Consider the following 13648-nt stretch of genomic DNA (forward strand, 5'->3'; position numbering starts at 1 on the left):
TCCCCGACAGGAGCCTATGAAATGCAGCCGGTTCGGCGCGCAGGGAGATGGGCCACAGCCGCCGGAGCAGCGCCTCCTAGCGGCCGGCTCCCTTGGATGCTGCCAGGCGGAGGTTCTTCATCCCCCGCAGGTACAGAGATTCTCCCCCCACACCCCACACCCGATGCCCTCCTGCTCGTCCGAGGAGCTGGATCTTGGAGGGCGGCTCTTCAATGAATGCCATCGCTCTTCCGACAGGCTCCCCGTGGGCGCTGCTCCGCCCCTGCAGTTACATCCACCGAACAGTCCGTTGAGGTTGGTTAGAGCAGAGGGAGCGGGGATGCCTCGCCCCGCAAAAGCAGCCTCGCATGAAGCCGGGCTGCTCAATGAAACATCCTGGGCCAAACATTGAAATTCAAATATTTTTACTACCGGTTCTATGGGCGTGGCTTGGTGGGCGTGGCATGGAATGGATACTGCAAAATCTTCATTCCCATCCCACTCTGGGGCCAGCCAGAGATGGTATTTGCCGGTTCTCAGAACTACTCAAAATGTCCATTACTGGTTCTCCAGAACCTGCTGAATCTCACCCCCTCATTTATTTGTACCCATTACATCAGGGGTGGGTTTCAACCGGATCGCACCGGTCCCTGTGATCCGGTTGGTCGCCAAACCCGGAAGTAAGTAACTTCCGGGAACGGCAAAGCCCCCCCCCGCGCCCGCGCGCGCCCGCACACCCGCGCCCGCTCCTTACCCAGTTTTTACGAATTCTGCGCTTCCACGCATGCGTAGAACGCATACAGCGCCTGCGCGATCCTCCAGAAGCAGCTGGAGCATCGCGCAGACGCTAGTACGCATGTGCGCGCCGCGTCCATGCATGCGCGTGCGCGCGAGGACGCCGCGTGCATGTGCGAGGACGCCACCGGCCTCGTTCCAACCGAACCGGTTGGAACGAGGCGAGAAACCCACCCCTGCATTACATGTATTCATAATCATGTTTATACTTATATCTGTTTTAAACATATTTGACAAATAAAATAAATCAATAAATAATAAATTACCGCCAAGCCCAAGTCCAGGAACCAGCTCAGAGTTGAGCAGCCTGTCTGCCAAGTAAAAGCGGTCAAAAGGCACTTTGGAACCATGTAACTGTGGCGAACTGGTAGAGCCTTCACTTTTTCTCTGCCCTGGCGGCATGTTTGCAATGCCTGTTTTGTGGGACTCAGCAGAGTAACACCCCCCCTCCAAAAAAAACAAAAAACAGGTGGCAACCCACAGAAGCAACTCTTTGAAGAGAGATGTGGGGATGACTCTTGTCAAGGGGGCGGGGGAGTCATTTTGTTCTGAAATGTTGTCCGGCATCTTTGTCTAAGTTATTCAAATTAATGGGCAAAGAGATCTTGATCAAATGTATTTTAAAGAACAATTGTCAGCATAGAAAAACTGATCTTATTTCCAACAAATATGGCTAATAGAAGAAATGTTTGCATGAGATTTTGTTTAAAATTTAGTTAATTTAGTTAATTTGAAAGGTGGTACCATCATTTTTTTAGAAAATAGTTTTCCCCCCTCCAAAAATGCATCTGATACTTTTATGCATTCTCAAAGGGAATTCTACAGTATTCTCTTTTTAAAAAAGAATTGTAAACTGCAAGTTGCTGATCATAAAAGTGCTTTTCTCTATAACAGTGATGGGCAACCTTTTTGGCGTGGTGTGTCAAAAATTGTCAAAAATCGAGCATAACTCGCGTTGTGTGTCACTTCGACAAAAACATAATTTTGCGCAATTTATAGTTTAAACTACAAAAATGTATAATTGCAATATATAATTGTATTTAATAAACCAAAAACAAATTATTTAACATACCTGCTTAGTAACTTTATAGATATATAAATTATAGATAGCCAATTAGGGGTTAACTAGCCTAACAAGCTAACACAACCTCCCCCTCACTTATCTCAGTTATTGTGGGCAATTACAAGTCCATGGCACCCCAATAGTTGCTGCTAATGGCGCTCACAGTTCCCGTTGGCACTCCGCTGTTCCCTACTGTGGTGCGGTCGTAACCGACAGTCCCAGGAGTAGACTCTCTGTGCCGGCCTGACTGGAGAGAGGCGTGCACTGTTCCCGCGCTCCTCTCCTGCGGGTCCTCCCTCGCCACGCTGATGACGTGTGTGCGCATGGCACGCACGCCTTACCAGCAGCCCCTGCGCTCAGAAAGGGGCGGCGGCGATACAGTAAGCGAGTGTGGGCGGGGGAGATCACACGTCCCGCCCCCCCGTTCCTCCAGCACAGATTCTTTCATCCTCGGCGGCCGTGCAGGAGCTGAGGATGAATCGCATGAAATCCTGTGCGTGTCACCCCAAATGGCTACGCGTGTCAGCACTGACACGCGTGTCATAGGTTCGCCATCACTGCTCTATAACATGAGAAATATTTTTCATCTAAATGCTAAAGAGTACTGGAATGCTTCGCCCTTTCCTTGCCCTTTGACTATTGGCTTCTGATGGGTTCATAGCACTTTCTCTGCCTGGTTAGCTGAGAACTAGGGTTTTACGTTGCTTCATACATTTTACCATTGTCAACTAACATCCTGCCATACTGTTGATTGGCTGTCAAACATTAGATGTCTAAAATTCTGCCAATCTTAAGTGTTGGGCTGCAGTGGCATACCAACTGTTTAGGCCAAGGAAGATGATGGAGAATGGAAAGTCACCATCATGGTCACCATCATGATAACATTAAAGAAGACTAGAGTAAGAATGGCATGCAAGTGTTTTTAAAATATTAGTTCCAGTGGCATTATGTGTTACTTTCCATTTTTTAGTAAATAAGACTTTACTTTTACATTGCATCATACAGCAGAGTTCCTAACTAGCAGAGGAAAACTAATTGGCATAAGGCCTTACAAACGATTTATTCTATTAAAATTTCCCCAGTCAGAAAAATGTATTTCACACAAAACATTTCCCTATTCCCCAATCTTGCATTTCACAACCTTACATTATTATGTGAGGGGAAAAAAATCATTAAAAACACTTGCTACACATTTTTAAAAAGTCAGATTTTTCAGCAATTTTTATCGACTACTTCTTAAAAGCCCTATCCTGTTGTTTTACAAGGCATAATAGACCAGCTTTGGCCAAAAGCATTCTACACCATTAGTTTGGACTACGTACTGAAACAGCTACAGCATTAAAAGAGTTAAGGCAAATTGGAATTGATATAAAAAAGATCGTCAGGATGTAGAAAAGATGTGGAGATTCTAGAAAGCACACAGAGAAGAGCAACAGTAATGATTAGGTGACTGGGGACTAAAACATGAAGAACGGTTGCATGAGCTGGGTATGTCTAGTTTAATAAAAAGATTCTCCCTCCCAAATTTCCTTTCATAATAATGAAAAGGTAGGTAGAATTCAAGAGACAAAATACATGATATTGAAGAAGGCTGCTTCATAGCTGACATAAAACATACAGGTTACTTCTGTAGTTTAAAAAACACACATTTATGCAGGTGTTTTAAATTGTTGCACTTTGAATAATATTCAAGCATAATGCTGTGGGTGCATTTATAAGAAACAAACAGCTATTAAACAAACAGTACTAAAGAGTGTAGAGAAGAACAACAAAGATGATTAGGGGACTGGAGACTAAAGCATATGAAGAACGGTTGCAGGAACTGGGTATGTCTAGTTTAATGAAAAGAAGGACTAGGGAGACATGATAGCAGTGTTCCAATATTTCAGGGGTTGCCACAAAGAAGAGGGAGTCAAGCTAGTCTCCAAAGCACCTGAGGGCAGCACAAGAAGCAATGGGTGGAAACTAATCAAGGACAGAAGCAACTTAGAACTGAGGAGAAATTTCCTGACAGTTAGAACAATTAATCAATGGAACAACTTGCCTCCAGAAGTTGGGAATGTCCCCACATTGGAAGTCTTTAAGAAGATGTTGGATAGCAATTTGTCTGTAACAGTATAGGGTTTCCTGCTTAGGCAGGGGGTTGGACTAGAAGACCTCTAAGATCCCTTCCAACTCTGCTATTATATTGTATTGTATTGCAAGACTTATTTTTCAGAATAAGATAAAGATCCTTTGAAAAAACAGCCTAAACTTGACTATCCATTAAACAAGTAGTTTACCAAGTTCTCACACAAGATTTTTATATTTTATATAGTTAGTTCAGTCAGTTCTTATGAGTAGGTACATATTTTCATTTTTTTGCATAGGCCCTTAAAAATATTTAAAGTTCGAAGAGGCTCTCTAGGCAGGCAGGCTTAGCAAAGCAAGAGCTCATATGGTGTGGTTGATAAAAGATTGTGTACTGAATCAGGGTGATGATTTGTGAAGGCCAATGGTGGGAAACACAGGGGCTGGATGTTGTTCCTCTTCAATGTTTTGGTTGTTTCAGATTGCCATCTTTAAAATTCTGAATAGAGTGTCTATAGATATTCTGATTCATCCAGTTGCCTCTTGAAAAAGCACCTTTGGGACACTCTGAATAGAGAATAATTCCCACAATTATGGGAAAGATTGCTTATATTTCACCACAAATGACATATCCCTTTTCCTGTGTTTGTATGTATGCACATGCATGAACATGGGAACTAAAATGAGAAGAGATATGTATTACAGCATCATGATTCAAACTTCACCCCCTTATGTTCAGTGTTGCTTGCGTGAAAAGCAATTTTTGTTCTGCATTCCCAACTTTAGTAGAATCCTACCTATCCTTTTAATTTGGAATATACAGCTTCTTTCGGGCTGAGGAACATGTTTAGCTTTTAAGTATTGCATTTATTTTCCAAAATGGGTGGGACCAACACAAAGATTCAATATTTCATTTGTATTAAAATAAGAAGTTATGTTTTTTTTATTCTTCATTGTTTTTAGATGGATTTTTATGGTTCTAAATTTTTTAAAAATCCCTTTGATTTTAAAACCTCAATATCTGTTCAATGATTTGTTACTATATATGGATGAAACTCAAAAAATTAGAATGTCGTGCAAAAGTTCATTTATTTCAGTAATGCAACTTAAAAGATGAAACTAATATATGAGATAGTCTCATTACATGCAAAGCAAGATAGTTCAAGCCGTGATTTGCCATAATTGTGATGATTATGGCTTACAGCTCATGAAAACCCCAAATCCATAATCTCAGAAAATTAGAATGAATATTACATGCAATCAATAAAACAAGGATTGTACATAGTACAATATTGGACCTCTGAAAAGTATAAGCATCCTTACTTGGTTTGGGCCCCATTTGCCGCAATTACTGCCTCAATGCGGCGTGGCATGGAAGCTATCAGCCTGTGACAGTGCTGCGATGTTATGGAAGACCAGGATGCTTCAATAGTGGCCTTCAGCTCTTCTGCATTGTTTGGTCTCATGTCTCTCATCTTTCTCTTGGCAATGCCCCATAGATTCTCTATGGGGTTCAGGTCAGGTGAGTTTGTTGGCCAATCAAGCACAGTAATCCCATGGTCATTGAACCAGGTTTTGGTGCTTTTGGCAGTGTGGGCAGGTGCCAAGTCCTGCTGGAAAATGAAGTCAGCATCCCCATAAAGCTTGTCTGTGGAAGGAAGCATGAAGTGCTCCAAAATCTCCTGGTAGATGGCTGCGTTGATCCTGGACTTAATGAAGCACAGTGGACCAGCTCCAGCAAATGACATGGCTCCCCAAATCAACACAGACTGTGGAAACTTCACACTGGACTTCAAGCATCTTGCAGTGTGTGCCACTCCATTCTTCCTCCATACTCTGGGTCCTTGGTTTCCAAATGAGATGCAAAAGTTGCTCTCATCAGAAAAGAGGACTTTGGACCACTGAGCAACAGACCAGGTCTGGTTTTTTTTAACCCAGGTAAGACGCTTCTGACTTTTGCTAAGTCATCGACTTGTGACTGGTCCTAAAATCCTTGACTTAGACTAGCCGCAGGTCCTTGACTTATGACTTACAGCCGGCAACAACTCAGCCGTGCCTGATAGGCTAAGGTGCGGCTGGCTGAGCGCGGGCTGCCTAAGCATTCCTATTGGTCGCCCTGCTTGACAGCTCTAGTATAAATAGCTGTCAAGCAGGGCAAGGTGCTGAATCTCTGTACATAGTTGTTATTGCTATTCTACCGAATAAAATAGCTGTACTCTTACCTCAGCCGCCTCTTCAGTTAATACTGAACTTAACACTGGCGACAAGGGTGGGATTCTGACGGTTCCTGCCTGAACAGCTACAGAAAAGGAAGCTCAATTAATTTCCTTCCTTTTTGTACAAGAGGATTTTTTTTTACCTCAAGCTGCGACAGCCACGGCTTCACTCCCGCTGTTCGCAACCTTCGGAACCACTGGAGAGTCATGGGCTGGCTTTTTGGAATGTTTTGAATGCTTCCTCATAGCGAATAACAGCCACAACTTACCCTCGGACCGCAAGTGTAGCTTTTTTCTAGGCTTGTGCGGTCCTGAGATGTTTAATACAGCCAGAGCTCTTGCTTCGCCTTTGGTTGTGTACAAACTAAATTGGGACACACTTATAAATAAGCTAAAGAATCATTACGTCTCAATGCCTTCTAGGATAGCCCACCTGTATGCTTTTAGGCAATGCGTGCAGAGAGACACCAAGACTGTAAGCCAATTCTTACAGTCTCTCCAAATGGCGGCTATCCAGTGCGAATTCATCAACCTCGACAATTCCCTCATCGAACAGTTCATCTGCGGGGTTTGGGATCTCCACCTGAAGTGGAGATTGTTCGCTCAGGCAGAAATCACTCTACAACAGGCAGTGGAGGAGGCTAGAGCCACTGAACTTTCAGAACAATCAACAGCTGAGAAGCACTGCTACCAGCAACCGCTCACTCCTCCCCAGAGAACCTGCCTCAATGATGAGCTGGCTTCCCTAGATGATCTGGAGGAAGAATAGGTAGACTGCCTCAGTGCTCTACCCAGATGGCTGCCGGCCAGCCGTGTCACGGTAGCCACTTTTTGGGGTTGCAAAGGCAACCACACCCACTCCTTTTGTCCTTTTAAGGCTGCCATTTGCCTCAGGTGCAACAAGAAAGGATACCTGGCCCCGGTATGCCGTGCCACCTTGCCACCCGCCCCGCAACCTGATGGCCGCCCACCACTTTACACCAGCCGGCACAGCTGTGCTTTCAGCAGCCCCGTCACCAGCAGCAGCGGAAAGACAATTGTTAGGCCATTAATAAGAATCCACCGGACACCCCTTCAGAGTCGGTGAGCAAGGCATCATCTGACTCTAAGAAGATCACCGTGTCTCTGCTGCTTGAAGGATCACCTTGCACCATGGAGGTTGACTCTGGCTCCTCCCGCTCCCTCCTCTCCTGGGCCACACTGTCCCAGTTGTGCCCGACCATCTCCCATGACCACCTGACCCTCAGGACTACCAGGAGACTCAAATTCCCACCCTGGGCAGTTACTCTGTGTAGGTTGATTATGGAGCTTTCCACGGTAAACTTCCTGTTCTGGTGGTGGGAAAGCCATTGCCTGCCCTGTTGAGGCTTGACTGGTTCCCCTCACTGGGCCTTTCTCTCTTGGGGGTTCATCAAACCACGGCCGCTCCATCTACCTTTGAGGACGTCATTTCTGATTTTGCTGACGTCTTCAACAGTAAGTTGGGGGAATATAAAGGTACCCCAGTTCCTTGAATTTGGACCCCCAGGTTGCTCCTATCAGGCTGAAGGCTCACAGGGTGCCCTTTGCCTTGAGGCCAAGGTTGATGCCAAGATTGACAAGCTGTTGGCTCAGGGAGTCCTGGAGCCCGTCGACCACTCCAAATGGGAGACCCCCATAGTAGTCCCGGTTAAGGCCGATGGGTCTATCAGGATCTGTGCTGACTATAAGTCGACCATCAGCCTCGGTGTCCAGGCAACCCCTATCCAGTCCCTGTTGTGCAGCACCTGCTCCATTCTTTAGGACAGGGCTGCATCTTTGGCAAACTTGATATGGCACAGGCCTACCAGCAGAGGCCCCCATTGCTTTTTATTCCCGGACATTCTCTCCCGCTGTGACAAACTACAGCCAGATCGACAAGGAGGCTCTGGCTGCCGTGTCCAGGATTAAAAAGTTCCATGACTATTTATATGGACGGCATTTTACGCCCTTCACTGACCACAAGCCACTCCTTGGGCTTCTGGCCAGTGACCATCCTACCCCCCCCCCCTTTCTCTCTCTTTGGATGACCCACTGGATGAAATTCCTCACAGCGCATTCCTATACGCTGAGTTACCATCCGGGCAAACAGCTTGGGTATGCTGATGCCCTCAGTGGCTGCCCCATTCCTACTACTGACCCTCACCCAGTTCTCTCCATGTCTGTGCTTTCCATTGCCTCTCTAGACCTGCCTCTTACTGCCTCGGACATGGCGGCCCTCATCGATGGTGCCACTACAACTGAGGCGTTCTGGGCAGGTCCGACACTGGCCCGCCTACTTAAGCAATCACGCATGCGCTTCATTTGTGCAGGTGCCGTCACTAGGGGGGAAGGAGTGCTAAGTCTTCGACTTGCGACCGGTCCTAAAGTCCTCAACTTACAACCGGCCACAGGTCCTCAATTTATGATTGTCAGCTGGCAACAGCTCAGCCGCACCTGATTGGCTAAGGCGCGGCTGGTTGAGCGCGGGCTGCCCAAGCATTCCTATTGGTCGCCCTGCTTTACAGCTCTAGTATAAATAGCTGTCAAGCAGGGCGAAGTGCTGAATTGCTGTACATAGTCGTTGTTGCTGTTCTACCAAATAAAATAGCTGTTCACTTATCTCAGCCGCCTCACGCCTCTTCAGTTAATACTGAACTTAATAACGTTGTTTGTTGTTCAGGAGCGGCTTGACAAGGGGAATACAACATTTGAAGCCCATGTCCAGGATCCATCTGTGTGTGGTGGCTCTTGATGCACTGACTCCAGACTTAGTCCACTCCTTGTGAAAGTCCCCAACACTTTTTGCATGGCCTTTTCCTCCAGGCTGCGATCATCCCTGCTGCTTGTGCACCTTTTTCTTCCACACTTTCCCTTTTACATAACTTTCTATTAATGTGCTTTGATACAGCACTTTGGGAACATCCAACCTCATTTGCAATTACCTTTTGAGGCTTTCCCTCCTTATGGAGGGTGTCAATGATGGTTTTCTGCACAACTGTCAGGTCAGCAGTCTTTCCCATGATTGTGATTTCTACTGAACCAGACTGAGAGACTCAGGAACCCTTTGCAGGTGTTAATTAGCTGATTAGAGTGGGACACTTTGAGCCTAGAATATTGCACCTTTTCACAATATTCTAATTTTCTGAGATTGTGGATTTGGGGTTTCATGAGCTCTAAGCCATAATCATCACAAATCACGGCTTGGACTATCTTGCTTTGCATGTAATGAGTCTATCTCATATATTAGTTTCACCTTTTAAGTTGCATTACTGAAATAAATGAACTTTTGCACAATATTCTAATTTTTCAAGTTTCACCTTTAACTGTATTCTAAAATGACCTTATTCCTTTCTCTGCTGGAAAAAAAGCATATACTACAAATCATGGTTTGTGATAGTATTAATTCTGGAATCTGTTTTGAATTTCTATGAACTCGGAGGGAGCATATATAAAACAAACAAGAATATTAAATACTAATAAATCCTCTCTCCCTAAATTCTGTATTTCAAAAAAACGGAGCCATTTTATTACCAGTCTTCCATACTTACTTTATTCAATGACATGAAACACATCCCACAATTTCTCTATCCAAATTTGTCTTAAATTAGGATCATGATTTTATTTTTATTTTTAACCCACCTTTATTATTATTTTCAAATAGCTCAAAGTGACAAATATTTCATTTATTTATTTATTATTTCCCACCTTCATTATTTTTTAAGAAATAACTCAAGACAGCGAGCATATCCAACATACCTTTCTCCAGTTTTCTCCAATGAGTTAGCTTGGGCTGAGAGTGATTGGCCCAAAGGCAGCTAATTTCTCGTAACCAAGGCAGAACTAGAACTCAAGGTCTCCTGGTTTTTACCTTGATGCCTTAACTAAACTGGTATTGTTTTATTCATGAGAAGTGCTCCATTTGCATACAGTAATTACATTCACCTTGCCAATGGCTTTATTTCAAATAATAGTCCATGAAAGTACAACGGAGCAGATGTCAGTGTTTACTGAGCAATAACCTTGGCCTATGGTGGCTATGAGGAGGATGGCCAAGAGGCTTATCAAAAAGTATTGAGTCTCAGTTCATTGCAACTATGGTGGTCCCTGTCAGCAGCTGAGTCAAAAAGACAACCTAGAAGCAGTCAAATGCTCCCTGGAAAAGAATCCATGGGGTGGTGTGAAAAAAAAGCAGACAGTTCAGATTGGCAGTTTTTATTATTTTATAGGCATTTATATCACTCAGTCCATCAATATTGAAAAGTCTTTGATTAACAGACATGTATGTAGCTAGGCAAAGAAACTGATTCTCTCTTCTTCTTCTTTTGATTCTCAGTGGAGCCATTCCCTCTAGCTACCAGGGAATTAGTTCTGTCTGACTTTGTTTTTTCTTATGCATCCACTAAAAAGAATTTTCAGTCTTTTTCTTTCTCTCATTTTTTTCCCCCACATGCCACAAAATTTGGGTTTTGCTGTAAGGTAGAATTAAATGGTTTACTCCTCTCCCACCTGCTCTTTTAAAGAGGAAGATCAGTTCCCTGTTTTTTCAGTCTAGTCCTGTCCTGCTGACCTTGCAGATTTCAGTATCAAAACCTATCAAAATTTTCCGAGCCTCCTGCTATTCAATATTTGTAGCATCTTCTCTAATGAAAAAATAGAGCATCCATTCATTTTGACTTTGGGACTAATAAAGTTTAAGACCAAGAATAGAATGTGAATATATTGTAACCATGCTTGGGTGATAGTTCAGGTTCCATCACAAAACCGCGCTCGACTAAAGTGCGCTCGACGAAACCACGTAGCTGATGTCATCACAGCGCGACAACAGCGCGGAGAAAAAAGCACGCTGTAAACGCTAAAGCTAAAATTAACCCCTAAACCTAACCCCCCTAAACCTAATCCTAAACCTAACCCTAAACCTAACCCTTAACCTAACCCTAACTCTAACACTTAACCTAACGCTAAACCTAACCCTAACCCTTAACCTAAACCTAAACCTAACCCTAAACCTAACCCTTAACCTAACCCTAACCCTAACACTTAACCTAACGCTAAACCTAACCCTAACCCTTAACCTAACCCTAAACCTAACCCTTACCTTAACTTGAATCGGCTTGCTTTCAAAGCGCTATTTAAAGCGCCCTTTTTTCTCCACGGTTACTGTTGTCGCCCTGCTGATGACATCAGCGATGCGGTTTAATCGGGCGCGCCCTAGTGGAGCGTGGTTTTGTCGTGCCGCGGATAGTTCATATTTATTTATTTGCTAGTATTTATTTATACTGCCTTACTTCAGTGCTGTCCATTGGGATGTGATTTATGTCATATCCTTACCGCCACCTGGGAGGGAGGTGGGCCTAAAAAGTAATGGCAGTCAGCCAAGAACTAGTAAAGGCAGTGTGGTGCAGTGTGGCTAATGATTTGGATTGGCACAAGGGTGATTTGGCTTCTGGTCCACTCTTAGCCATGGAGTTCCCTGGATGACTTTTGGGCCGGTCACTCTCACTTGTCCCATGTGCCTCACAGGATGATGAAAAAGGGGGAAATTGGTGTGTGTGTGTCCTGTGTATACCACTTTGAGCAATTCAGGCCATCTAGCTGGTTGTTGATGTGAATACTGTCCAGAATGAACCATAATTTAATCTAGGATGAGTCTTTATGTGACAGCTTTAAGACTTGCGTGCTTCAAATGCCAGAGCTTTTGAGCCAACATTTTGGTTGCTAAGCAAGAGCGTTGTTAAGTGAGTTTCACCACATTTTACAAGTTCCCTACTAAATATAGTGAGGAGATAGAGCACTGTAAAGTATCCAAAATGGACATCTGGAGCAGATACTCCTGTTCTTGAAGGAGAACAAAAACACTGACCTGACATTATTTATTGAAAGATTTCGATTAATTGCTGTAGATTAACTCCCACTGTGATCAATCAGGAAGTGTTAAACCCTTTAAAAAGAGCATAAGATCCTTAGTTCTAAGGCCTGATGGCGAACCTATGGCATGCATGCCACAGCTGGCATCTAGAGCCATATCTGCTGACACATGAGCTGTCAGCTCCAGCATCCATGCGCGCACCGACCATCTGATTTTCAGCCTTTTGGAGGGCTTGTGGAGGCTGTTTTTGCTCTCCCCAGGCTTCAGGAAAGCTTCCAGAGCCTGGAGAGGGCACAAAATGGGCCCAATGGGGTCATGCGCACAGGCACATTGCATTGTGGGTGTGGGCACGCACATGCGTGCAATCGCACGCACGTGCACAATTTTGGCACGTCTTTACAAAAAGATTCTCCATCACTGTTCTAAAGAATAGAGAGGACCGAGAACTTTGGTTGTAACCTGACAGGCAGCATCAATCAGGGACAGGCTTTCCTTTAATGGTTGATTCATATCTGGAAGTCACAGTGAGTGTAATCAACATACAATGGCTTTCTCTATGTTTTGGTTATTATTAACATCTACATTGGAAATTAGTTTGGTGTAGTGGTTGAGATAGCAGGCTAGAAATCAAGAGATCATGAATTTCAGCACGAAGCCTGCCATTTGACCTTGGGCCAGTCACTTTCTCTCAGCCCTAAGGAGGCGGCAGGGGCAAAACACTTTTGAAAACTCTTGCTAAGAAAATTGCAGGGACAATTGAATGGAAGAAACAATAACAACATTGGGGGACACATTTAAAATAACCTGATTGTGATTTTCTGATAGCGCTGCTGTATACATACATTGAGAAAATGGGAAAGAAGTTGAATGTTGTTCATGTGACCATGGAGATGCTGCAATGATTGTAAATGTGAAAAATGGTCCTGTCACTTTTTCAGTGCCATAGCAACTTTGAACAGTCAGTAAATGAATTGTGGTAAGTCAAAGACTACTAAATGAATTGTTGTAAGTCAAAGTCAAGACAAAGAATAGTGTTTTGCCACCAGGGAAGCTGAAAATGTTAATTTTGAGGAAAATTAAAGGAAAAGGTAGGGACAAGCAAATGGCAAAGATAATTAATCATACAATCTCCTACCTTGGCTTGTATAATTATTAATTCATTCTATAAATTCATGTGATCGTATTTATTCTATGAATATTTTTATAGGACGTAAGCAAATAAAATATAACTCTCACTTATTACATACTCAGTATTTTATTTCTTAATAATAATGCTATGATTCCAAAGAGGAATTTAAAAAAAAAAACAACTTGCTTTTTTAATTACATTTTTTAGATAAGCAGTTTTATAAAGAGAAAATAAACAGAAATGTATCTGGCACTGTTGGGTAGATTATAGCAACTCTGCCTGACATTTCTAGACACATTCAGTCTACTTGCTTGGTCCAAAATCCATGTTATTTGAAACTATATACATCATATATACAATCAGTGAAACTATTTTGGTTTTCAAAAATGTCTCATAGTTTACTTTTGCAAAGTAGAATCCACAGTACACACCAAAATTAGCGAATATATTGTTTTGAAATAAAAAAAATCATTCAGCAGAAACATTTTATAGCATGCAAATTAAAGAACAGATATATTGTCAGAATTTTT

Source organism: Thamnophis sirtalis, unplaced genomic scaffold (assembly GCF_051295495.1).
Source record: "Thamnophis sirtalis isolate CommonGarterSnake01/CBP01778 unplaced genomic scaffold, rThaSir2_p1.2 scaffold_4, whole genome shotgun sequence".
Taxonomy (NCBI): Eukaryota; Metazoa; Chordata; class Lepidosauria; order Squamata; family Natricidae; genus Thamnophis; species Thamnophis sirtalis.